We start from the raw sequence: 26589 nt of genomic DNA, 5'->3' as shown, positions 1-26589 counted from the left end.
ACCAAATCAAAAAAATATAGGATTATTGATGTCACATAAATAATCGTTCTGGTGAAAAAAATGGTTATTTTAAGAAAAGCCTTAGAGTGCAGGAACCAATCCACATAAACAGCTAACACTGATCAATATAAGTTAGGTTCAAATAAAATGTCACTAAGGTCAAACACAACTAGAAGAATAAAGGGATTCTCCTTCTTTTTGTATGAACCAGCATTGCACGATTTTTCTGGTTGACTTGTTGGCATTGGTTACCCCGATTCTTTTTAGAAGCAGATACTTACCAGAGAGATCACATGAAGGTTGCCAACACCCATAAGTGAAAGCGTTACTATGGAATCGACAAGATTCCCTCTCGATGCCATACTAGTGGGTAATTGTTACGGCTTTACCTTATCATGTGCTACAAAAAAAAAAAAAAAAAAAATTCTTCGTTTCTTTTTCTCTCTTAGTTTCCCCTCTCTGTCCTGCTCTAAGTAAATCTGACGACCTAGTCCACAAATTCCAAAATTTCATCATGACAAGTTTCAAGAAAAAATACACGATTAAACCCGGTTCTCCAACTTCCAACGTAGACCCCTACTACCATGTCTCCTTCTCCAACATCAGGGGTCTTCGTTCTAACCTTCCAGAGGTTGAAACCCAATTACAGGAGACTAAACCAGACCTTTTATTTTTAAGTGAAACTGGCATTGGACAGGCTATTTCCCTAGATGAGTTTGCAATTACAGGATACTCTGACTTAACTTCTAAATCAGACCCCCAAGATCGCCATGGGCATGGAATATGTGCCTATATTAAAGATAGCTTTCCATGTGGGAGGGACATCTCCAGGGAAGATCCTAACTTACCCTATATGTGCTTCCGGGTTGCTTTAGCTCACACTACTGCATTTATATTTACTCTCTATCGCCCCCACAACAGCGGAGTTACTATCTTTCAAAGCATATCTGAGAAAATTGACCAAGTCCTTTCTACTTATCCTTCAGCTAACATTCACGTATGTGGAGACTTCAATGTTCACAACGTCGAATGGTTGACCCACTCAAACAAGACCGATGATGAGGGGAGGTTCTGTCATGATTTCTCCATTGCCTATGACCTCACTCAGATTGTTCAGGAACCTACCCGTGTGCCCGATAATGACGGCCAGTATGCGAGCCTACTAGACCTTTTTCTCACAACTTGCCCTGAACTATGTTCAGTTTCTGTTCTGTCGCCTCTTGGATCTTCCGACCACTCTGTTGTATCAATTAAGATAAAAATGAAATGTAATAAGTCCCCAAACGTACCTCTTCATCGTACAGTATATCGATACACTAAGGCTGACTGGGATAGCTTCCGTACATTTATATCTGATCTACCTCTGCATTCCATGTTTAAAAAGGATGTGTCCTCTATAGTATTAGACCTGACTGAATGGTTAATTGTAGGTATTGACCATTTCATACCCTCTAAAAAGTTTCAGCAAAAACCTAACAGCCAGCCATGGTTCTCTCCAGAATGTGCTGCTGCCATTGCGCACAGAAATCACTTTTTCCACTGCTTCAAACGTAATAGATGTATGGAAACTAAAGCCGTTTTCAGGACTGCCAGCAACCATTGTAAGAAAGTAATAAGGAACGCAAGAGAGTTGTATGCTCAATCTGTTAAGTCCAAAGTAGCTGAGCAGCGGCTTGGTTCCCACCAGTTTTGGCAAATAGCAAACAGAATCCTGAACAGAAGCGTGTGCTCCATCCCAACTATTATCAATGGACCTGAGGTAATCTCGTCAGCATCAGACAAAGCCAAACTCTTTGTCAAGAACTTTGCAGCTAATTCTACCCTTTGTGACCAAGACCGCCAACCCCCAATATTTCCTCCTGTATCAGAAAACACGCTATGTGATATTCGTATATCTGTACGTGATGTTGCGAAGCTAATCAAAAACCTTGATTCGAGTAAAGCAACTGGCCCTGACGGTATTCCAATTATAGTACTCAAAAAACTTCAACCTGAACTAGCGCCCATACTTACAAAACTGTTTAAACGTTGTCTTAAGGAGAATAGTTTCCCATCTCCCTGGAAAATCTCATCAGTATGCCCTGTATTTAAGAATTCAGGTGATCGCTCATCCCCCTCTCAGTACAGGCCAATAAGTCTCCTGTGCGTCATGAGTAAGTTGCTAGAATCTGTGTTAAATACAGAAGTAATCAACCATCTCAACAAAAATAACCTTCTTAGTGACACTCAATATGGTTTCCGTTCTGCTAGATCTACAGCAGATGTCCTTACAGTTATATCGCATAGGATTAGCAAATCTCTCGACGGTGGCAATCTTTCTAGGGCAATTGCTCTTGACATATCTAAAGCCTTTGATAGGGTATGGCATAAAGGTTTACTTCATAAGATCGCTAGCTATGGTATAGCTGGAAAAGTCTTCTCAATTATTAAATCATTTCTTTCTGATAGGTTCATAAGAGTAGTAGTTGAGGGGCAAAAATCAGAAGCTCACAGTATTAATGCCGGTGTCCCTCAGGGATCCATCCTGGGTCCAACTCTTTTCCTGATCTACATTAATGATCTTCCAAATCATATCCTTACATCATTTGTTGACATTTATGCTGACGACACTACCATTTATGGTACCACATCTAAGACAGTAAACGACCAAGTTCTCTCCAATTCTCTCTCCTCTGATCTTGAGCACGTAGTACAATGGGGAAAGGAGTGGCTGGTTACTTTTAATGCATCTAAAACCAAGCTTCTCTCTTTACATCATCAACATTCTAATCCACATTTGTCATCAATTGAAATGAATGGCTCTCGTCTTCAGGAGGCCTCAAGTTTTGACAAGCTTCTGGGTTTGACCATTACTCCTGATCTTAAATGGAACACGTATATCAAATCTGTTGCCAAGGCCGCTGGAAAAATGGTGGGATCTTTCTATCGATCCGGTAGATATCTCACTGCTGATGCTATTCTCTATCTATATAAGAGCCAGGTACGTCCAAGGATGGAATACTGTTGCCACATCTGGGCAGGAGCTGCTAGAAAGGACTTGTCCTGCCTTGATAGAGTTCAAAATAGACTTCGTAGCCTCGTAGGAGATGTCCTTTTCTCCTCCCTGCAACCTCTATCTCACAGAAGAGATGTTGCGAGTTTGTCTCTGATGTATCGTTATTTTCATGGAAAGTGTTCAACTGAGCTTCAATCTATGGTCCCCCCTCGCCAAACTTTCACAAGAAACACTCGTCTAGCTGTAAACACTATCAATAATTTCCCCCACTCTTTATCTGTACCTAAAACTAAACGTAGATTCCATGAACAAAGCTTCTTTTTTAGAACTGCACGCCTGTGGAATTGTCTTCCGTTTTCCTGCTTTCTTTTTTTTATGGTTGTGTTCAAGTCTAAAGTTAATAAGTTCTTGATGAGCCGTTCCATATAAGTTATCAAATTTACCAAATTTTCATTACTAATTATTACTACATTGACCAATTTCTACTGTACACTCTTTAACCCTTATCCTTGAGTGGCCTCTGGGCCTTGATAATGTGGTGATTCCTATGTAAAAAAAAAAAAAAAAAAAAATTCGAACTTGATACTCCAGGTCGTCAGTTCATGCCAGTATCCACTTTGACAAGGAGAATTCCCAGAGATGGATTAAAACCTATTGACCTTATATAGGTTTATCTTAAGAGGTTGATAAAGACGAACGTAACGTTGGCCTTCTAGCTAGAAGCGAAGTGAAGTATCTGTTTTATACTACACCTAATCTTTTCTATCTTCGGTCAATGTGTTACAGAGAGAGAGAGAGAGAGAGAGAGAGGTGACAGCAGAGAAGGACAGACGACGCTCAACTGCCTGTCACGGTCACAACCACACCCTTCCCGCCACACTCTCTTTCCTTCACCGCCGTATTGATGTGTATATGTTGTTATTAAATAAATCAAATTGTTTTATAACAAAGCGTCTCGTTATTCATAGATAGATGAACAGCGGTGATTCCATTCACTAGACGAGTTACAACAACATATGCATATATGCACAAACAAACTATCTCTCTATCTATCGAGATATTCAAAAATCTCGGATGGCTAGAATATAGACGGTGCTAACAAAATAGACGTCACGGCCATATCACCCAGTATATAACAAATGAAGGAGAAATCTTTCTAGAATGAGGTGATTTTTATTGTTGTCCAACCCAGGATGCCTTTTTGGTTGGATTTTCCCCACATTAAAAACCGACCTTGTGTCTAACTCTGTCCAAAATCATCCCCTTCTATTAATGTTGACGCATTAGGGAAAAATATTAAATCGATGCCTTTTTTATTATTTTATTCATTTTTATTTTTATTTTTATTTATTTTGAAAGGGGGCTGTATTTTTTCCACATTAAACACGTCTTTGTGTCGAAATGTTCCCTCCAACAGAGACAAGCAAACAGGGACACATCACCACGCACACATATTGCCGCCGCCGCATCTCAAAATCAAACTCATTTATTACTTTAACCAATCAACCCCACCGCTACTACGCATGCACACCGCAACACACACATATGCATACACATATATTTATATCACCACACACCTATTGACCTTTCTCAATGAGATTTCATCTCACCTTAAGCCAAATCATAATTAATTATATAATTACAATGTAATTATTTTAATTTCTATGGCGCCGTTTACACCATTCGTTTCTATTATTTGTTTTATTTGATTTTTGTTTTAAGTTTGGTGAACTAATCTCTACTAATTAATTCATTTGCGTCCGTGTGATCCGACAGATCACTTATACGGCGGATATTCACTTTCAGTATACGTAAACTAATTATTTGATTTTAAAATTCTCTTCCGGGCGGCTCGGCTTATCAGCTACAATCTGGCTCCAAAACGATTTGCTTACTTACAATGTCATTACTTCAAAAATAACTTATATTCTCATGTACAAATCAGTAAATCTTCTTTCTATATAATAAAATAGTGTCGATTTTTCCCATGAAACTTCAGTCATTATAGGAAAATAACTGACAGCTTCTTATGATAAATCGATCACTTACAGCAATTCTTAATAATTTAATAAAATTATTACATTAATTCCGATTTATCTGCTTCTCCCAAATATGTATCATAACAAATAGTAACAAACTTTTTCACTCGCTCCTATTCATCTCCTCTCATGTAACTCAAAGTCACTGTGTTGCTTCCTTACTATGCTACATACGATTTATGCACCGTTATTATTTCACCATAATTTATTGAAAATTTCCTACATATTGGACTACATATTTAATATAAATAATTTGCACTAGTTTATACCCGCTTTTTGCACAAGGTTGATATAGCACATGGATATATAAGTTTCCATGTTTACCTACTGCTTTATAGCGAGTAAAAAAAATATTTATGAAATTGTCCTGCCTTGATAGAGTTCAAAATAGATTTTGTAGTCACGTAGGATATGTCCTTTTCTCTTCTCTGCAGCCTCTATCTCACAGAAGAGATGTTGCGAGTTTGTCTCTGCTTTATCATTATTTTCATGGAAAGTGCTCAACTGAGCTTCAATCTATGCTCCCCTCGCCAAACTTTCACAAGAAACACCCATCTAGCTGAAAACACGATGAATAATTCCCCCCACTCTTTATCTGTGCCTACACCTAAACGTAGATTCCATGAACAAAGCTTTTTTCTTAGAACTGCACGCCTGTGGAATTGTCTTCCATTTTCCTGCTTTCAGCTGACTTCAAGTCCAAAGCTAATCAAAAACCTTGACTCCAGTAAAGCAACCGGTCCTGACGGTATTCCAATTATAGTACTCAAAAAACTTCAAAAAGAACTAGTGCCCATACTTACAAAACTGTTTAAACGTTGTCTTAAGGAGAATTGCTTCCCATCCACCTGGAAAATCTCATCAGTATGCCCTGTATTTAAGAATTCAGGTGATTGTTCATCCCTCTCTCAGTACAGGCCAATAAGTCTCCTGTGCGTCATGAGTAAGTTGCTGGAAGAATGGTCGGATCCTTCTATCGATCCAGTAGATATCTCACTGCTGATGCAATTCTCTATCTTTATAAGAGCCAGGTACGTCCAAGGATGGAATACTGTTGCCACATCTGGGCAGGAGCTGCTAGAAAGGACATGTCCTGCCTTGATAAGGTTCAGAATAGACTTTGTGGCCTCGTGGGAGATGTCCTTTTCTCTTCGCTACAACCTCTATCTCACAGAAGAGATGTTGCGAGTTTGTCTCTGCTGTATCGTTATTTTCATGGAAAGTGTTCGACTGAGTTCCAATCTATGGCCCCCCCCCTCGCCAAACTTTCACAAGAAACACTCGTCTCGCTGAAAACACTATCAATAATTCCCACCACTGTTTATCTGTACCTAAACCTAAACGTAGATTCCATGATCAAAGCTTCTTTCTTAGAAGTGCACGCCTGTGGAACTGTCTTCTGTTTTCCTGCTTTCCAGCTGTCTATAATATGATTGTCTTCAAGTCCAACATAAACAAGTTTTTGATGAGCCATTACAGTTAAGTTAACAAATTTACCAAACTTCCATTACTATCGATTACTATATTGTCCTTTTGACTACTGTACACTCTTAACCCTTATCCTCGAGCCTTGATAAGTGGTGTTGCCTATGTAAAAAAAAAAAAATTCATGGATAAAAATAAGCTACATATATTGGCATCAGAGCGTAAGTAACTAGGATGAATGTGTTTACAGATTGTCTTTATTGGCAAACTATTAGCAACCATGATTCTAAGCAAAAATATTTTGCTTTGAACTAATGCAAAATACTTTTTATATCCACTTTTTTTAGGGTCATCAAAAAAAATGGTCACTTAACTAAAAAATAAATGTGTATGGAATGTCTTTTTATAGTATGTTCCTGTTTATTTACCTCCCCACAGGGGAGAGTTAGAATGGGGAAAATCCAACTCCTCACAAAGGGAAACCCTGGATTGGAGCAAAAATAAGAATTGCCGACATTTAGAAGGATTTCTCTTTCACTGACTGAGGAAAGAAAAGTTTAAGTATAGCATATGAACAGATACTATACTTTGCTCCTAGCTAAAAACAATAATATAAAACATGTATCCAGTTAAAAAAAAAAGATTCTGAAGATTTACGTGAGACTTAATTACGTCGGACGTTAACATCATAAAAACTACTGCCTTAGTAATGTGTACTCTGCCTATTCTTTCTTATCAACCAATCATATGTTTTTATTTGCATACAAACAAACGCTAAGGAAACAAGAACTTTTTAACAGTTTATAGATTATTTGAATTATTCAGGTTACTACTCTAATCTTGGTTGTTATTTTCATCACGTTTCGGTCATTGTGTATCATGTATGATGTTTAATGTGTCCTTATTATGTTGGTTCTTGTCAAACCTTCTTAGTGAGAATAAATGTAAGTCGGCAGAGATATGTCTGACTTCCCACTGTTAAGTCTGAATATGTCCAAACTTAAGTCAGCCTTACTTTGTAACCGCCTCCGATGGTATGAACATATTCAGCAAAGTTTTGATTGAATAAATAAATGTGCACACATCTAAGTTGAGGGTAACCGAAGAAAATGTTGGCCAAAGAAATCTTGTAGTGACTCAGACAGAAAAGTAAAATTTGATGCAGAAATCCATTTCATCGGAGTAGAATTGGACGCAGAAATCCATTTCATCGTAGTAGAATTGGACGCAGAAATCCATTTCATCGTAGTAGAATTGGACGCAGAAATCCATTTCATCGGAGTAGAATTGGATGCAGAAATCCATTTCATCGGAGTAGAATTTGACACAGAAATCCATCTCATCGGAGTAGAATTTGACGCAGAAATCCGTTTAATCAGAGTAGAATTTGACGCAGAAATCCATTTCATCGGAGTAGAATTTGACGCAGAAATCCATTTCATTGTAGCAGAATTTGACGCAGAAATCCATCTCATCGTAGTAGAATTTGATTCAGAAATCCACTTCATCGTAGTAGAATTTGACACAGTAATCCATTTCATCGTAGTAGAATTTGACGCAGAAATCCATTTCGTACAATGCCAATGTACAACCAACACCTAATGTGGAAAAGTGCCATCAAATGAATGGAGAAACCTATGTAAATTCAACCGTCTCTTAATGAGTATCCTCTTTTTTCTTCGGACCAGGTGTTTTCCAAGATAACACATGTAAAATGACAACCACTTGTTTCACAAGAAGCCGAAACACGCACATCTATCATATAATTTGCATTATTCAAACTTGAATGTTATTCTCACAACGTTTCAGTTGATGTAACCTTCGATCTTTTTCAGGTGTATATTGTCGAACTCGAGAATATTTCTGTTGAACTCGAAAATCTGTGACTTAGAACTGATTATTACTTATCACTAGTATTATCTGCAAGAACCTGTGGCATAGCAGATAATAAAGTGCTAATGTAATAATTAGTTTCAAGTGTCAGTCTTCTGGAGGTTGAAGGTTCAATCACCAATGCAAGCGATACTAATTCAATTACAAAGTGTCACTTAGAACTGATACATAGCACTTTATCCATTATGCCATAGATCTTTGCAGACTGATATAGTTTATTTTTTACGGGTCATTTCTATTTTTGTATTAATTTAGATCTTTTTTTTTTTTACAAAGGAGTCACTACTTACCAAGGCCTAGGGGCCACTCGAGGATAAAGGTTAATGGGTGCACAGTGGTCAAAGGGAATATGTCGTAGTCATCGTTAGCAGTGGAATTTTGGTAAATTGGATTACTTAAGGGGATGGCTTATCAAGAATTTGTTCATGTTGGACTTGAAGATAACCATACTGTAGTAATTTGGAAAGCAGGAGAATGGAACAGAGTTCCACAGGCGTGCAGTTCTAAGAAAGAAGCTTTATTCATGGAATCTACGTTTAGGTTTAGGCACAGAATTTGATATTGATAAGGACCCGTAACATAACGGATAAAGTACTAAGTAAAATTCATTTCTAAGTGACACTCTTCTGGAGGTTGAAGTTCCAATTTTCAGTGCAGGCGATACTAAGAATCGAATTGTGAATTACTAAAAACTTCTACCCAGTCATCGCTGATGGAACGAGAGCATGCTATCCCCATGGATTAAATAAAGAGTTGTGTCTGAAATTCTGTACACAGATTCCTGAGTTCAACAGAAAGATTCTTGAGTTCGACAAGATACATCTGAAGAATGTCGGAGGTTACATCGGCCGAAACGTTGTGAAAATAACACTCAAGATGAGAACATGAATCTGAAGAATTGAAATAATCCAATATTTTCATTGAAGAATTAAATCGCATAATTTTGATAAAGATTTTATATTGAAGATTAAGTGGATCTGTTTTAATTGAAGTCTCCATTAAACATTAATTATTATTGGTTTGTTATGTTCCAGGTATCTGTAGATATGGAACAGGACATCCCATAATAGTTTGTCCTAATCGTTTTCCGTTCCTACATCCGGTTTGTATTACATCATTTATCCGCTATTGTTGATGATCAGTGTGTCTTGAGTTTGTTGCGAAAATTTATTGTTTTGGAGATTATTCTTGCGTATTCATGAAACAGTGTGTATTGGATCATTGCGCTTTGGAGAAAGTCTGCATGTACCAATTGGAGGGACGGACAATGAAAGTGAAAGTTATTTGTTGTTGTTTTTCTTTGTTTGTTTTTTTTTTTGTTTTGTTTTTTTTTTGTGGTTGTTGTTTTAACCAAATATTGAATATTTCTGATTTTTTAACAAATCTATAAAAAAAATCGAAGAATTTACAGAGGTGTTCCTTACACAGACTAAAATAAACTCCTATAATATCCTGCAACAAAACAGACCTGAAACAAAAGGCAAAGAGTGCCCTTCTATAAAAAAAATAAAAATAAATAATAATAATAATAATAATAATAATAATATAGTTATTGGAGAGACCTACACCGTTAGGTGTAGTATAAAAAAAAGAGTAAAAGAAAAAAAAATAAGTTACTTTCCTTCCTGATAAATCTCCTTTTCTCTCATCTACTCTAAGTAAGGCCTTGTTTGATTGGCTAAAGGTTGCCGCTTCTCGATCAATCACGGCAACCTATTTTGTTGAGTCAGATATGAAAATCCGTTTACCGCCCTCTTTTGTTGAATAAACGTCAGATCAGCAAGTAAGGTTTTTCCAACCTTTGGCCAATCAAACAGAGCCTTATTTAGAGCAGATGGGATGAGTGAAAAAGAGATTTATCAGGAAGGGAAGTAACTCTTTTTTTAATAGTAGAAAAGAAATTAAAGTTAGTTCGTGAGCTGCAACTTTTGTTTGAGTTGTATTTTATCCAGTGGAGAATAACCTTGTTTCTGAATTTTCGACAATGAGGATTGATAATTTGGATTATTCGGAATACTGTTCTCATTTTGAATGTTATTTTCACATCGTTTCAGCCAATGTAACCTCTGACCTTCAGGTTATCTTGTCCAACTTTGCATGAAATTTCGAATGGAACCGTTTATTTAATCCATAGAAGGGCAGTATGCTCTCGTTCTGTCAGCCATGACCAGGTAGAAGTATATGGAAGTATCTATGGCATAACGGATAAATTACTGTTCCAAGCGACACTCTTCTAGATGTTGAAGTTCCAATCTTCAGTACAAACAATACTAAGAATACAGTAGCGAATTATTTCAGATTTGGAACAAACAGTCATGGCTGATGGAACAAGAGAATCCCACTCCATTCAATCTCGAAAGACAAAGGATACCCCCTGTATAGGCAGCTATGCATGTAATTGTGTAGCAAGGGTTGTGCAATCCCAAACCTCACCTCTCCTGAATCGGCACTGCTTGAGTCCAGTGGCAAGGAGAAGTCCAGAACGACTGGAAACAATGCCAAGATAAGCGGAGAGCGCATACAGCACCTAGAAGTCCCGAATGGTCATCCATCTGATACTGGCCAGGCCCATCGTTGCTTAACTTCGATGATCTGATGGAAACCGGTGTGTCAGAAGTGATTATACCATATACCCTGCCTTACTCCTATCGATTAAATAAAGAATTTCGTTCGAAATTTCGTGCAGATACCTACATTAAATAGAACATTCGACAAGATACACTTGAAGAAGGTCGGAAGTTACATCAGCTAAAACGTTGTGAGAATAGCACTTAAAATGAAAACAGTAGTCTGAATAATTAATCACGTTTGACACACTGTTTCCAATCAGATCACTGAAGCTAAGCAACAATGAGCCTGGTTAGTACCAGATGGGTGACCATTTGGGACTACCAGGTGATGTATGTGCTCTCCGCTAATCTTCGCATTGTTTCCAGTCGTCCTGAATTTCTCCTTGACACTGGACTCAAGCAGTGTCGATTCAAGAGAGATGTTGTTGGGATTGCACAACCCTTGCAACACAATTACATGGGCAGCTGCCCCTACAGGGGGTATCCTTTGTCTTTCAAGACTGAACAGAGTCATCGAGTCTGATTAATCCAAATAATTCAAATTATCAATTCTTATCTCAAAAATTCAGAAATATTCAAAATCTCTGTTTCATACTTAAAAAACACAAAATCACAGCAATATTGAAAATTTTATTAAATTGAAAAATTCTCTGATTTTTGTTGGATCTCTTTTTTTTGGGGGGGGGGTAAAATTATTTTTGGTTTTAAAAAATTATTTCACTTTCCTGGCCCGTCCCTAATTGTTGTTTAATATCTTCGCCTTCAAATAGTTGGCTTTTACTTGTGAACAATGAAATTTATATTGATGTTAAATTATGTTCAGGTTATCCCCAACTTTATTGTTGTTTTGTTTTGTGTGTTATAGTTTGTTTTATTGCCTATTGTTTGTTTTTTTTGTTTTTTTATTCTATTGCATAATTGTTAGACAAACTCAACTCGACCCTTTAATGATCTTCAAAATCATATTCTGAGATCAAGTTGTTGACATCTGTGCAAAAGACACAACTGTCTATGGCAACACTTTGAAGAGCATTGATGATTAGTATCTTTCTGATTTTCTCTTTTTCCTGAATTGTAGCATGTGGTGCAATGAAGAAATAAGTGACCTGTCTCATTTCCGTCTTTGCCCCAGTTAAAATAAATTGTGCTCTCCTGGTGGAAGTCGATTGTTTTCTTAAGCTCCTATGACTGATTATCACTCCTGATCTAAACTGAAAGACTTACATCCAATCTGTTGGTAAGGTTGCTGAAAGGATGTTTGGATCATTCTATCACTCCAGAAAATACCTGACTCCCAACGCATTTCTCTACCTATACAAGCGTCAGATACATCATTAGATGGATTATTGCTGACGCATCTAAGGATATGCCACTCAGAGCACTATTTCTGATCTTGAGAGAGAGCAAAATTGAGTTTGAAATCTAGTGGGACGTTATCACTCCTGTATTCTAGTCATCACAGAAGATTCATTGCTGGTCTTTCTCTACTCTATGGTTATTTCTATGGATGGTGCTTGATTGAGTTCCAATTGATGATTCCTTCTTGCAAAACATTCATGGCAAGATCTCGTTCTGCTACCACAGCTACAAAGAACTCTCCTTTCTTCCTCCGTATGTGTTGTGGGGTACAAATCACCCCTATTTGAGAACTAAGTGGAATCAACTAGTCCTAGGAATACCACTGGTTTCAGAGACTAAGGGGAGACATTCATACCATATTTAACCGCATGCTACGAACACGTTCCTCTCATACAACTTTAGTGGCTCCTGTATTCTTTATGATAAATACATATATCTTATACACTTTACACTACTTGTGGTTTCTTTCATTTGTGACCTCTAGCACGGGTCTACAATAATATGCCTAACATTAAAGAGACTTTCTTTCCATCTGTGAAACATGCGTCATTTGTTTTGATTTTTTCCAGAGTATTCTCAAATTCTATCCTTACCGGATGAGAAAATTAAAAAACCTCAAATTTTGGGACTGAATTAATGGCAAACATTCACAGTGATTATTACAAAAATGTGCTTGGAAAAGCAGAACAAAATCGAAGAGCCAATCAAAATGATAAAGACTCTGACGAAGATGACATTTTAGACTATGAAACATAAGTACCATAAATACATTAGATATTATCGCAGCAAATATTTTTGTATATTTATGTAATTTAATTTAACATAGACATATCAATATCTTCAATATAAAATGTTTTTCTGTTCTATATTAATTCACTGTACTGACCTCCATATGGTTTATAACTATATCTGGTTAAATTTCTACATTATGGTAGTATGGTATTGTAAGATCGTCTTTGTATTTAAATAATTAATAAATTTCTTCCACCACATGATTATTGAACCCCATTTAAAGGCTCAAAGAAGTATCATTATGCTCCGAACATTTATTTTTTTTTATGTATTTTATTTTGTAAACTGTTTATTTTTTAAAATATCAAGTGGCACTTACATCGTTCTTAGACCGAACGCGTCCTATAAACTCTTTCTTTTTCTTCTTTATAAACAGTAAATTCATTCAACCCTTCATATATGAATTCTTTTCTTTTCCATACAAACGTGTCGTTTCTTTGCCAACACATTTTATCTTCATCCATACATATGAGCATATTTCAGTATTGACACCCTTTTTCTGCCACTCTTATGTATATGTAAACAAAGACGACTCAATAAATTGTTTTAAATATTAGAATGAGATTTTATCGTTCTATTCTACAACTCCTTCGTCTGCTACAAGGAAAGCTATACAGAGAACAAGTGTTTTCTGTTAAACTCTAACCATAACCCTAACCGAGTCTTCGATGCCTCCGTTCAGTCTCTAAAGACAAAGAATGCCCCCTGTAGGGCCAGCTGCGCATGTAATTGAATCGGCACTGTTTGAGTCCAGTGGCAAGGAGAAGTCTAGGACGGCTGGAAACAATGCCGAGATAAGCGGAGGAGAGCACATACAGCACCTAGAAGTCCCAAATAGTCACCTATATGGTACTGGCCAGGTTCATCATTGCTTAACTTCAGTGACCTGATCGGAACCGGTGTGTCAAACATGATCATGTCGTACAAGTCTAAACTAACACTGAACTATGTAGTAATTGATTGCCAATCACTAGCCTCTCTCTCCTGGACAAATTTACTCCTTTTTAGACAGGATTAAAAAAAAATAGTCTTTAATCTAATAGATCCTTCATTGTCTACCAAGCTTCAGCCCATATCTCGTTACTCTAATGTTACATTCTAATGTCGTTACCCTAATGTAACATTCTTATCTCGTTACTCTATTGTTTCATCCTGATCTTGTCACCATATTGACGCTTACTAGAAATAATCCAAGGGAGATAATTCGGATATCAGTACAAAGAAAATGACTCCGATAATTCTAGAGCCAATTAATGCATTACATTTGGCTTTTGGTATGCTTGTTTCGGGGGTGGAGGAATTAAAATCAATGCCTTATTTAGTATTTAGTACAGACAGTAATATGTAAGTCACAGTTTAAATGTTCCATGCGGTGATAAACGTTCAATAAAGTTGAAAAAAACAAAATCTAAACATTTCTTTTTGCTCCACGGAATCCAAATGACTTTATCTTATTGGGATTTTAAAGGTAGAATAAAAAGAGGATACATTTTTTTTTTTTTTTACACGGTGATCACCACTTATCAAGGCCCGGAAGCCACTCAGGGATAAGGGTTATTGCAAGTACATTAAGTTAGTGAGGAGATTTGCTGAAGTGTTTACTTAAGGGGGCGGTTCATTAGGAATTTGTTAACATTGGACTTGAAGACATCCAAGTTGTAGTCCGGAGGGAAGCAGGCAGACGGAACAGAGTTCCACAGGCGTGCAGTTCTAAGAAAGAAGCTTTGTTCATGGAATCCGCGTTTTGATTTAGGCACAGATATAGAGTGGGGGAAATTTTTCACAGTGGATTCAGCTAGACGGGTGTTTTTCGTGAAAGATTAGCGAGGGGGGACCAGAGATTGGAGTTCAGACGAGCATCTGCCATGGAAATAACGATAAAACAAGGACAGGCTCGCAACGTCTCTTCTGTGGGAGAGAGGTTGCAGGGTAGAGAAAAGGGCATCCCCCACTTGTGGGTATGAGGTATACTCTACAAATGAACTGATGGACGAGGGGAAACACTGTCTGCGAACATCATAGATGATTATCAGTTTTTTTCCCCCTAGATCAACACAGCCCCCCCCCCCATGCCTATCTATAGACCTTTACAGAGTTGAGATGGCTTGAATAGAGGACGGTGGTTCTGATCACATCAGCCGCTTATGTCCATTTTCATATCTTTTTCAGCTCAAATAATTACCGGCTTGTATTGTATTGATAAAAGCAATTTACTCCACTGAATAATTTCATCAATTTTTAGGCCTCATGAATAGCAGGCAGTGACAGACGTGCACTGTACAGCTATGCATTTGTATGCATCTGAATTATTAGTATATATATATATATATATATATATATATATATATATATATATATATATATATATATATATATATATATATGTACATAATGTAGTGAATGAATGACAAAAGTCTATATACCAAAGTTCATGATGTTGACCATTTTATAATTTATTCCTTTAATTCGGATGGTCCTGGATATGACCTAAAACTATATCCGATGGTGAGGCCCCACCTTGCAGGCCTTAGGGAGTGTGGAGCCACCCTTTAACTGCCATTGCTCCCAGATCAACTCTGACCCGGAGTGGTAGCACCTGTTAGGGTCCCAACTATGGGTTAAATAGAATCCGACTTAAAAAACAAATATACTCCATTAAAAATCGTTCCTCAAAATAACTAGATTCGGCATTAAATAACCTGAAAAAGGTTGATATGCCGTAAAACAAAAACAACCAACTAACCTTTAATTCGGTTGACATTTACAATTCTTGACAATATCTGTTTTGTAACGGAAAAATCAATCACTTAATTATATCAACTAGTGAATCTATTATGCTCTTATCTCATCAGAAGAAATAGCAACAATCAATCCATCAAAAGGAAAATAAAGTGCGTTTTGACATGATTAAAATCCGAAAATTGGAAGAGAAGCTGAAATTCAAAATGGCGTAATGGAAACATATTATAAGGTATTTACAGCTTCTCTTCCAATTTTCGGATTTTAATCATGTCAAAACGCACTTTATTTTCTTTTGACAGATTGATCGTTGCTATTTCTTCTGATGAGTTAAGGGCAAAATAGATTCACGAGTTGATATAATAAAGTAATTGATTTTGCGCTAAGTAACAGATACTGTCCAGAATTGTAAATGTAAACTGAATTAAAGGAATAAATTATAAGCTCGTCAACATCAAGGCGTTTGGAATATAGACGTTTGTCATTCATTCATTATATTGCTCTGTAATTACATTGAGCTTCTTAAATAAGGATTGGTATATATATTATAAGGAAATAAAATATATTTCCATAGAAATATATATATAAATATATATATATATATCTACATATCTACAAAATTAGATACATAGAAAAGTACATATATATACATATATATGTCTGTCTGTCTGTCTGTCTGTCTACTTGTCTGTGTACATTTCCCTACACAATAACTCTGTCAATTTTCAGTCTACAGACTCGAGCTTTGAAATAAGGGGTAGTAAGATTGGGGAAAATCTTTTTAATTGGTTTTCGGCCAGAAATTTGGCTGTTAAGGGGTTAAAGTTCAACAATTTGACCTTTGAGAACTCTACCAAACTCCTCCGCCAATTTTGGGTCTAAACACTTCAAATTTTAGATATATGTTACTTGGACATTTGTGTAACTTTATAATTTGATTTGAGTCCAAAATAATAACTCTTAATGGGTCATAATTGGGGTCCAAGTTTTAAAAAAATTGACTTCTATGGTCTCTACCAAATTACTCAGCCAATTTTTAGTCTAAACATTTGAAATTTTACATAAAGTGTAATCAGTCATAGGACAAGCTTTTAATTTTTAGTTTTTGCTGAAAATTTGGCTTCCAAGGGATTAAAGTTCAAAAGATTTTACCTTTGCGATCTCTAGTAAACTATTCAGCCAATTTTGGGTCTAAACATTTGAAATTTTACATAAAGGGTATTCAGACATGCAGCAAGCTTTTTAATCAATTTTTGGGTGAAAATTTGGCTGGCAAGAGGTCAAAGTTTACAGATTTGACCTTTGTAGACTTCTACCAAACTCCTCCACCAATTTTGGGTCTAAACACTTGAAATTTTAGATGTAGGTTACTTGGCCATGGGTCAAACATTTTAATTGAATTTGAGCCCAAAACGATAAATGTTAAGGGGTCAAAATTGGGGTCAAAATTAAATTGATGTCTGCAGTCTTTACCAATATTTCTCTATGGTAGTTAAGGAAGTCTATTATATAGAAAGGCATTACCGTACATATTCACACTTTTTAATATAGACATATGCACATAAAGTTATGAACAGTACATAGGGCCGAACAAAGCCGGGCGGAACTGCTAGTATATATATATATATATATATATATATATATATATATATATATATATATATATATGTATATGTACTAGCAAAAATACCCGTCGTTAACTGGGTTCAAAAACAGCCTACAGAAAATGGACTCTGATTTATGAAAGTATAATAGGTTATGAAAAGGAAGAGTTGTAATGAGATAGCTTCGAATTTGGGGGTATCAAAACCAAAGCAAAATATGATGAAAGTAAAAATAAAATAGATAAACCCCATCATTTATTATACCATACCTGTTCACACTGAAACACTTATCACAATATTCTGTGGATCTATATTAAAAAACCTTGTTAAACTTTGTGACATATTTCCATTCTATGGAGGTCAGGCGCGAATGAACACCCCATAATTTTATTATACCACATTTCTTCAAACTGAAACATAATTATCAAAGTATACCTACGCAGATAGATATGAAAAGTCTTTATTAAAGTTTGTGCCTATTTCCATTCTATGGAGGCCAGGCGCGAACGCAGACCCCACAATTTTATTATACGATCCCTCTTTAAGTTAAAACATACTTATCAAAGTATTATTATGTATATCTATATCAAAAACACTTGTAAACGTTTTTTTTTAATTTATTAATTTTTTTATTTTCATACTTTGTGGACCAGGTGCGAACGCAGACCCCACAATTTTAATGAACCACTGTACTGCCAGATCAAACATGCCCATTCCTGTGTCTCGATACATCTTCTATCATTATATGTAATCAGTTTTTTAAAATAGTCAACCATATAGGAGCCTATTCGTGACCAGACACACACACACACACGCACACACACACACACACACAGACATTCAGCTTTATATTAATATATATATATATATATATATATATAAATATATATGCATATATATACATATATATGCATATATATATGCATATATATATGCATATATATATGCATATATAAACATATATATATACATATATATATATACATATACACATATACACACACACGCACATATATATATATATATAGTCTTATTTGTAGTATTACGAATTTTACTGGGTTTATATAATTCAGTAATCGTTCATGTACCAATAAATTTTAAGCCAAAAAGAGATTACTTAAACTGTAAGCTACAAAATTATCATATTTCATAATTAAGCATTCATATATTGTTTTAACAAATACCAAGACTTCAAAGAATGAGTTGATAGCAACAAATAGTGTGTTTTGTCGTTAGTTACAATTGTTTCAAGACTATTCAAACAAATTCAAACATTATGTCGTTTGAAAATTTTCACAAGAACAGTTTTTCTTCAGACTTATTGAATAAAAAACACTTTAACAATAAAACATTATGGAAACCATTTCCCTTATAAGGAAAAGAAAACAATACCTATATCTCATCCTTGCAAAGTATTTTTAAAGATTTATGTATTTACCTATTTTCGTATCTCCATTAAAATAAAAAATTCAAATAAATTATCACACAATGTTACCACTAATTACCTATGTCCATTTAATATGTTTTATTAATACTGTTCATTGATTTCTTAATATAAATTTAAATTATTTGTTCTAATCCGGACTAATCAACTCAGTTATATTTTTGTGATTCTATGTTAGTTTTGTTATCTGGAATCTGCTTTGTTTATTTACAAAAATATCGGCTAACCTATTAATGTGATTTAAGAAAAGTTTTTGTTTAAAACTTATTCAATAAGGAAGTTTTTACATTGTTTTATATTTAGTTCATTCTCATTCTTCATTTAAAATTAAGGATCTCAATTTATTTTTAATTTTTTTATTTTTATTTTCTTTTCCTTTCTATTAAGATTTACGATCATCGGATTTTAATATCGTAAACCTTTGGATAAAAAATATTGAATTAGATACATACATACGTACATACATACATACATACATATGTGTGTGTGTGCGTGCGTGCGTGCGTGTGTGTGTGTGTGTGTGTGTGTGTGTGTGTGTGTGTGTGTGTGTGTGTGTGTGTGTGTGTGTGTGTGTGTGTGTGTGTGTGCGTTGGAATGCTGTTGGGGGCCAGTTGCTTTACTAGAATCAAGGTTTTGGATAAGCTTGGTAACATCACGTGCAGATATTTGTATATCACTTAGCATGTTTTCAATCACGGGAAGGAATACGAAGGCGGGGTGTAGGTAGCCCTGATCGCAAATGGTAGAATTTACTGCAAAATTCTTGGCAAAGAGTTTTGCTTTGTCAGATGCTGATGAGATTACCTCAGGTCCATTGATGATGGTACGGATAGAGGATACGCTTCTGTTCAGGACCCTGTTTGTTATTCACCAAAACTAGTGGGAGCTAAGCCGCTGCTTAGCTACTTTAAACTTGGCGTACGGAGCATACAAATCTCTTACATTTTTTATTACTCTTTTACAATGGTTGCTGGCAATCCTAAAGGTGGCTTTAGTTTCACAACATCTATTAAGCTAAATGCAACGGAAATAGTGATTTCTGTATGCAATGGCAGCAGCACATTCTGGGATAAAGAATTTAAAGGAAATCTATGGTCTTAGGTATCCGCATTTCAACAGACGTATATCAAATATTCAAACACTTATTTTCACATAAATACTTTGAAGTCAGCAACGATTTTCTGTGATGAGATTCTCCTTGATATTTTTGCAACAAAAATCTCTAAATTTCAACTTTTGGCGCTTACATCATTCTTCCATTGAACGCATCACATGTAAAAATGTTTGCATACACTAGTGTTAAAGTTTAAGCCATGTCCATGTAGGTATGTGTGTTTGTATGTGTGTTTGTATGTGTGTTTGTATGTGTGTGTTATATTAAGTCCATGTGCATCTGATGATAATCACGATGGATTCTTATGTCTTCTTATCGAAATTAAACCCAGGGCCAGAGGCTCAGGTGGGTTTCTGTTAAGTCCCAATAGTGAAGTTTGGGGATTCTCTGAACAATCTTATGAGTTGCTGTCACTACCGTGACCTGATCAAGAAAAGAAGTAGACCTGCGCTAATCCTTATATAATCTTTTGTCCCATGCTCAAGCCAGAAGAGAAGTTAAAATGCTTGCAGCAATCAGTGCCGAGCTTAGAAACTAAGTATAGATTCAAAATCATAAACTGTGAGCTTTCACTGCTGCTGTTATTGTTGTTGTTCTTGTTGAGCAACAAGACGGTTGGGATTAGTTGTTTGAATAGTTGGTTTAGACAAATTAGGAACATCCGATGTGGAAGTCCATTTTTTCCAGGTAGCAAGGGCAAGGGTGAGAAGGTATCCAGAGGTGGTGATTCAGCTGGAGGGCAATAAATGTGGAGACAATTGTAAATAGTATGTTCTGTAGTCTCCTCCCCCACATCACATTTTCTACAGATGGTGTCAACTGCCCAGTTGATTTTGGCGAACTAGTAATTCAATTCCGGGTGGTGACTGCTTCACATACAATTCGGTGTCACCTACTCCTTTCTGCTTAGCTCTGTCTCTGCCAGACGATTAAGCTTTTACCTCAGTCACCATAAATACATTTGATTCTATCATGAAACGGCAGGTTGCTTCTAGTCATTCATCTTATGACTGCTTTAGCAATCTCAGCTTGGTCTGTAGCAGATCTTTCTTTGACTTGGACATCAGCCAGTTCATTGCAATGACTAGAACCCAAAGGATGGTTAAAGGTCTGACAGGATTTGCTGCTCAATGTTGTTGCGGAGTGAATTTGACGAGTGTAACATCATGAGGTGTTGCAGAACTGATAGGCTGTTACTGATCACTCTGGCATTTTGAAGATGCTCTTCAGCAAAGATGATCTCAATAGTTTTTTTGAGCACCTTGATCGCTGCTTAGAAGGAGGAACACAATCTGGTGGTTGATACAGTGAAAGAGCGGTGTTACTCGGATGGCCTGTTGTGACAATGATTCCAGGGTTGCATTATCATTTGTTGTTGACCTGTTTGGGTAGATGATGAGGTCGTAGGTGTTCCAGTTTTCCTCCAGTTTTTGTGGGGCCCACTTCTTATTGGCTTCCATATCCTTAGACTTTCTTCCGGTCATCTCGACAATATGGTTACCTGTCTACATTTAAAGAGGGGAGGTGTTAATCCAAAAATGGAGCTCTAATTTGCACAAACCCTCTGTCGCCAGCTGGGCTTCTTCATATGCTGCCGGAATTCTTTGATTGGCTATATGGTAGCATGGATTTTCTAGCTGTTGCGACAACAACTTCTTCAGGACTATGATGCTTAGCTGGGTGTCTCTTATTGTGATATTGGGAAAGTTCGCCTCCACCAAAATTGCTTCAGCCAGGGTCGTCTTCATTTGGCCCATTATCATTCAAACCACAAAGTGTTGACAGATTTCTAGTTTTTCCATTATAGACCGTCAGACCGAAAGCAGCTATGTCACTGCTGCATATTTGAGCATTGACTGGCTTTTTCAAATGTCTGAGATTTTCAACATTGCTGCTGCTGTTATGGTCAGTTTTAATCACTGCTGAAGTTAGTAGCATGCTTCAGAGTTAGCACAGATGGAAAAGAAAATGTAGAGAAATTGAGAGAAAGGTGTTTGAAAGGGTACAACTCTACCAACTGTGATATTATGACCAAAAAAAAATGGAGGTGGTTCAAAATAGCTATAAAAAAATGTCTTCAGTTTGTATTTCTTGCGATTTTTTTTTCCTTTTTTGCTATAAACTTTTTTATTCCTTGGCAAAATTCAACTACTCTTTCGGTAGATTGAATAGCCTGTTTTAACGCAGTTCAATTAATTTTAGGTAAACACATACAATGAGAGAGAGAGAGCGAGAGAGATAGAGTGATAACGGTAGTAGAATAGTTCAATATCCAACTGAAAATTAAAACTAATTAGAATAATCAAAACTGATTTTTTCAAGCATAACTCAATCCCAAAACTAATGAATAGTTTCTGTATTGTGCGTTATTACAATATACAGGAAAAAGCGATAAGTAAACAAATGGTGATTAAATCAGCAACACATTAATGGATAATTTTAAACTATCGTCTTATGATTACATTTTATTTTAGAAGCTTTTTGAAAATGATCATATTTAACCGAATTTTGCAAAAAGGAAAAAATTATATGTAGTAAATGTGATGATTCGCTAAAGAGATAAACGTAGAAAACTCTCTGTAGCTTAATTGCCATAAATATATTTTCATAACTTACTACATGACTCTATTCACGTATTGAAAATTGTTAGTATTATATTTTATATATTCATATGTTATGTCGGTACATAAAATATATATATATATATATATATATATATATATATATAAAATAAAACATATATATATATATATATATATATATATATATATATATATATATATATATATATATATATATATATGTTTTATTTTTTATTACCGTTTTATCTGTTTGGTTACATATGTTTCAGATGTTGAACCATGTTTACGATCTAACAGCCTCGTCAGACCTTACAGAAGTGGTTGTTAGTATTAGGAAGAAGTGTTTTAGAAGAAATACGAAAAAAGGGGGGGAAGGGGAGGTAGGAGATAATAAGGGGGGAGGTAGACGGATATTGACATTTCAGTTTTGAGTGTTTAGATACATTAGATTGTATTGTGTGTGTGGGGGTAGCAGATTAAGGTAGGTGTGGGTGGAGATATATGGATATAGGGAGGGGGAGGGGGAGAGAGGATGGTAAAGAAAAGAACAAAGGAAGGGGTTAAGGAGAGGAGGGGGGAAGTTTCAATTTTTAGGTTTTAAATTTTAACTGCCTTTTGCTTGTTCACTAAGTATATTAAGTAGATGAGAGAGAGAGAGGAGGGAGCGAGAGGGAGAGAGAGGGGGGAAAGGGTTAGTGTAGATGTCATGTTTTTTGACAGGTACATATATATATATATATATATATATATATATATATATATATATATGATTACTTAATTTGATCACATAAATTAATATATGAAAGTATAAATTTATGTGTAAACTTTAAGTATTTACTTCAACAGTGCTCAATACGTAAGTACAGCTAGGTAGTAAGTTATTAAATATATATGGCAATTAAGCTACACAGAATATTCTGCATTTCATCCACGCTAGGATTCATCAGGCTTATGCGAGAATTTTGTGGTTGTCTCGTGTTTTTATATGCGCACCTTCTATTGTGTTTTTAGTTAGCCAATCAGCTTTCTAGTATATATATATATATATATATATATATTGTTTTTAAAATATAATTATCTACTGCCACGTGTTTCGTCGGCCGAAACTTATCAGATTATATTTAAAAACAATACATATGCTGCTCCCCATTTGGGGGGGGGTACCAAATTGATAAATTGGAAAATTATTCCCAACTCGAATTTAGGTAAAAATGCTCTTAAGTATAAATAATTGAATTCATTGCAAAAGTATCGCAAACAAAAACAAATACATTACATCTACATAAAAAGTCGTGGCATCAAGCAGTCGCGCAAGATAGGACAGTGGTAGAGAGGTTTAGGCTTCTTTCCATGGGATCCTGATTTCAAATCTTGCTAGATTCAGCCACTATGATAAGTCATAGACGACGAAACATGTGTCAGTGGATAATTATATTTTAAAAACAATATATATGTCGCTCCCATTTGAGGGTACCAAATTGGTAAATGGAAAATTATTCCCAACTCGCGTTTAGGTAGAAATGCAATGCACTTTCATATAAATAATTGAATTCATTCGAAAAGCATCGCGAACAAAAACAAAAAAATAATATATATATATATATATATATATATATATATATATATATATATATATATATATATATATATATATAATATTATTTATAATGCGATACAATTCATTGGCGAGCCATAGAGACGACGAAATACGGCCGCTGTTTTACAGTTTGTCATTGTGCTAAGGGCGACAACTCTCTTTTACTAAGAGATTCGTTCATTTTTCATTTCATTTCATAATTTAGGGCGTTCACTGAACGATATCTTTTATTAAATCAAAACATTAAAAAAAAAATTTTTTAAGCTGTGAATTGTTTTAATGTAACAAAGTTGATGACATTAATAATCCAATATGTAATCTTTACGCGATGATTAAGAGAATCGTTTCTGTTTTCATATCATAATTTACGACGCTAAAACCAACGATATTTTCATGAGATGAAAACATTTCAAAAAGAAGCTGCAGCAACTTTTCTACAGCTTTTTTTTTTTTTTTTTCATGACTACTTTTTTTTAATTAAAAAGTAAATGTTGTGGTAAGGTTTTTAAAAAAATAGTCTTTAACCATAAAAAATACAAAGAATGAAATTCTTTAATAAAACAAGAATGAGACTTTTAAAGCTGCGGCAACTTTTTTTTTTTTTTTTAGGTAACAAAGTCTATAATATTTAATAACACGAACTAGTTTTTAACTTTACAAAAAAAATAAAATGCAACGATAGTTGTAGAGGAGTTGTAATTTTTAATAAATACAACTGCAATTTATTATTTATGTTAAAAACTAGATGTTGGTGTTATTAATATTATAAGCTTTGTTCAGTAAAAAAAAATAAAAAATGAAAAAAAATAAAAAATAAAAACAGTCGCCGCAGCCTTTTTTTCATATTTTTATCCTAGTTTTATTAAAAAGTTTTGCTTGAAAACAATTATAATTTCCTATTGTCGCATTTTCACGATGTTAAAGACTAATGTTTAAAAAAAACTGACATAACATTTACATTTTAATTTAAAAAAAAAAAAAGAAAGTAGTCCTACAAAAATGTAGAAAAAGTTGCTTCTTTTTTAAATGTTTTCATCTAATAAAAATATCGTTGGTTTTAGCGTCGTAAATTATGATATAAAAAACAGTAGGTACCTCCAACGCGCGCCACGGATTTAACCCCTCCCCCTGTATGTAACACGATGTAACTGTAATTTTATTTAATATTATCGTCCTAACTTTTTTTACCATTTAAAAGAAGAAGCTTCAAATAAACTGCTAATATTTTTTTTATTTTTTTTTTACAGCATACAAAAATAATGAAAATGCGAGATAAAAATCGTGTTTACATTATCGACGCTTTAAAACAACGTTCCTATGTAGTGGCATTTTTTAAAGTCGTAGACACACTCATGTTTTAAAAATCTAGCAAAAATCAAATAATAGTCATATTTTCCTGAAATTTTCGATATTTTTCCATTATTAAATAAACTTACATATTAAAAGTAGGTCTCATTAGATATATTAAAGGATTTTTTTAGGGGTCTACCCTCCCCCCCTCTTCCATATTTCATGTTACGAAAACTAAAAAGAAATGAATGTAGGTCGACAAAAATTTCAACATTTTTTAAAGCTGAAAGATTATATAATTAAAAAAATAGTTATTTATATATCTATAATATAAATCTGAATGTGTGTGTGTGTGTGTGTGTGTGTGTGTGTGTGTGTGTGTGTGTGTGTGTGTGTGTGTGTGTGTGTGTGTGTGTGTGTGTGTGTGTGTGTGTGTGGTCACGAACAGGCTCCTATATGGTTGACTATTTTAAAAACTGATTACATATAATGATAGAAGATTATCGAGACACAGGAATGGGTATGTTTGATCTGGCAGAATAGTGGGTCATTAAAATTGTGGGGTCTGCGTTCGCGCCTGGTCCACAAAGTATGGAAATAAAAAATTTAAATAAAACGTTTACAAGTGTTTTTGATATAGATGTACATAATAATACTTTGATAAGTATGTTTTAACTTAAAGAGGGATGGTATAATAAAATTTTGAGGTCTGCGTTCGCGCCTGGCCTCCATAGAATGGAAATAGGCACAAACTTTAATAAAGACTTTTCATATATATCTGCGTAAGTATACTTTGATAATTACGTTTCAGTTTGAAGAAATATGGTATAATTAAATTATGGGGTGTTCGTTCGCGCCTGGCCTCCATAGAATGGAAATAGGGACAAACTTTAATAAAGACTTTTCATATCTATCTGCGTAAGTATACTTTGATAATTATGTTTCAGTTTGAAGAAATATGGTATAATAAAATTTTGGGGTCTGCGTTCGCGCCTGGCCTCCATAGAATGGAAATAGGGACAAACTTTAATAATAAAGACTTTTCATATCTATCTGCGTAGGTATACTTTGATAATTATGTTTCAGGTTGAAGAAATATGGTATAATAAAATTATAGGTTCTTTCGTACCTGACCTCCATAGAATG

At 35.1% G+C, this 26589-nt stretch overlaps 1 protein-coding gene across 1 annotated transcript in view; it reads left to right on the top strand.

The window, feature by feature from the left end:
• LOC145276810 (uncharacterized) overlaps window positions 1–26589 on the top strand; it is a 468903-nt gene that overhangs the window by 236319 nt on the left and 205995 nt on the right. Inside the window, exon 2 of the mRNA XM_080128136.1 lies at window positions 9387–9454. The gene's annotated coding sequence lies outside the window, so the exon portion shown is untranslated. The remainder of the gene's footprint in view (window positions 1–9386; window positions 9455–26589) is intronic.

This window comes from Euprymna scolopes, chromosome 5 (genome assembly GCF_053919585.1).
Source record: "Euprymna scolopes isolate OS-2025 chromosome 5, ASM5391958v1, whole genome shotgun sequence".
NCBI lineage: Eukaryota > Metazoa > Mollusca > Cephalopoda > Sepiida > Sepiolidae > Euprymna > Euprymna scolopes.
The sequence above is the reverse complement of the archived record's forward strand: the minus strand, read 5'-3'. Positions and strand labels throughout refer to the sequence as shown.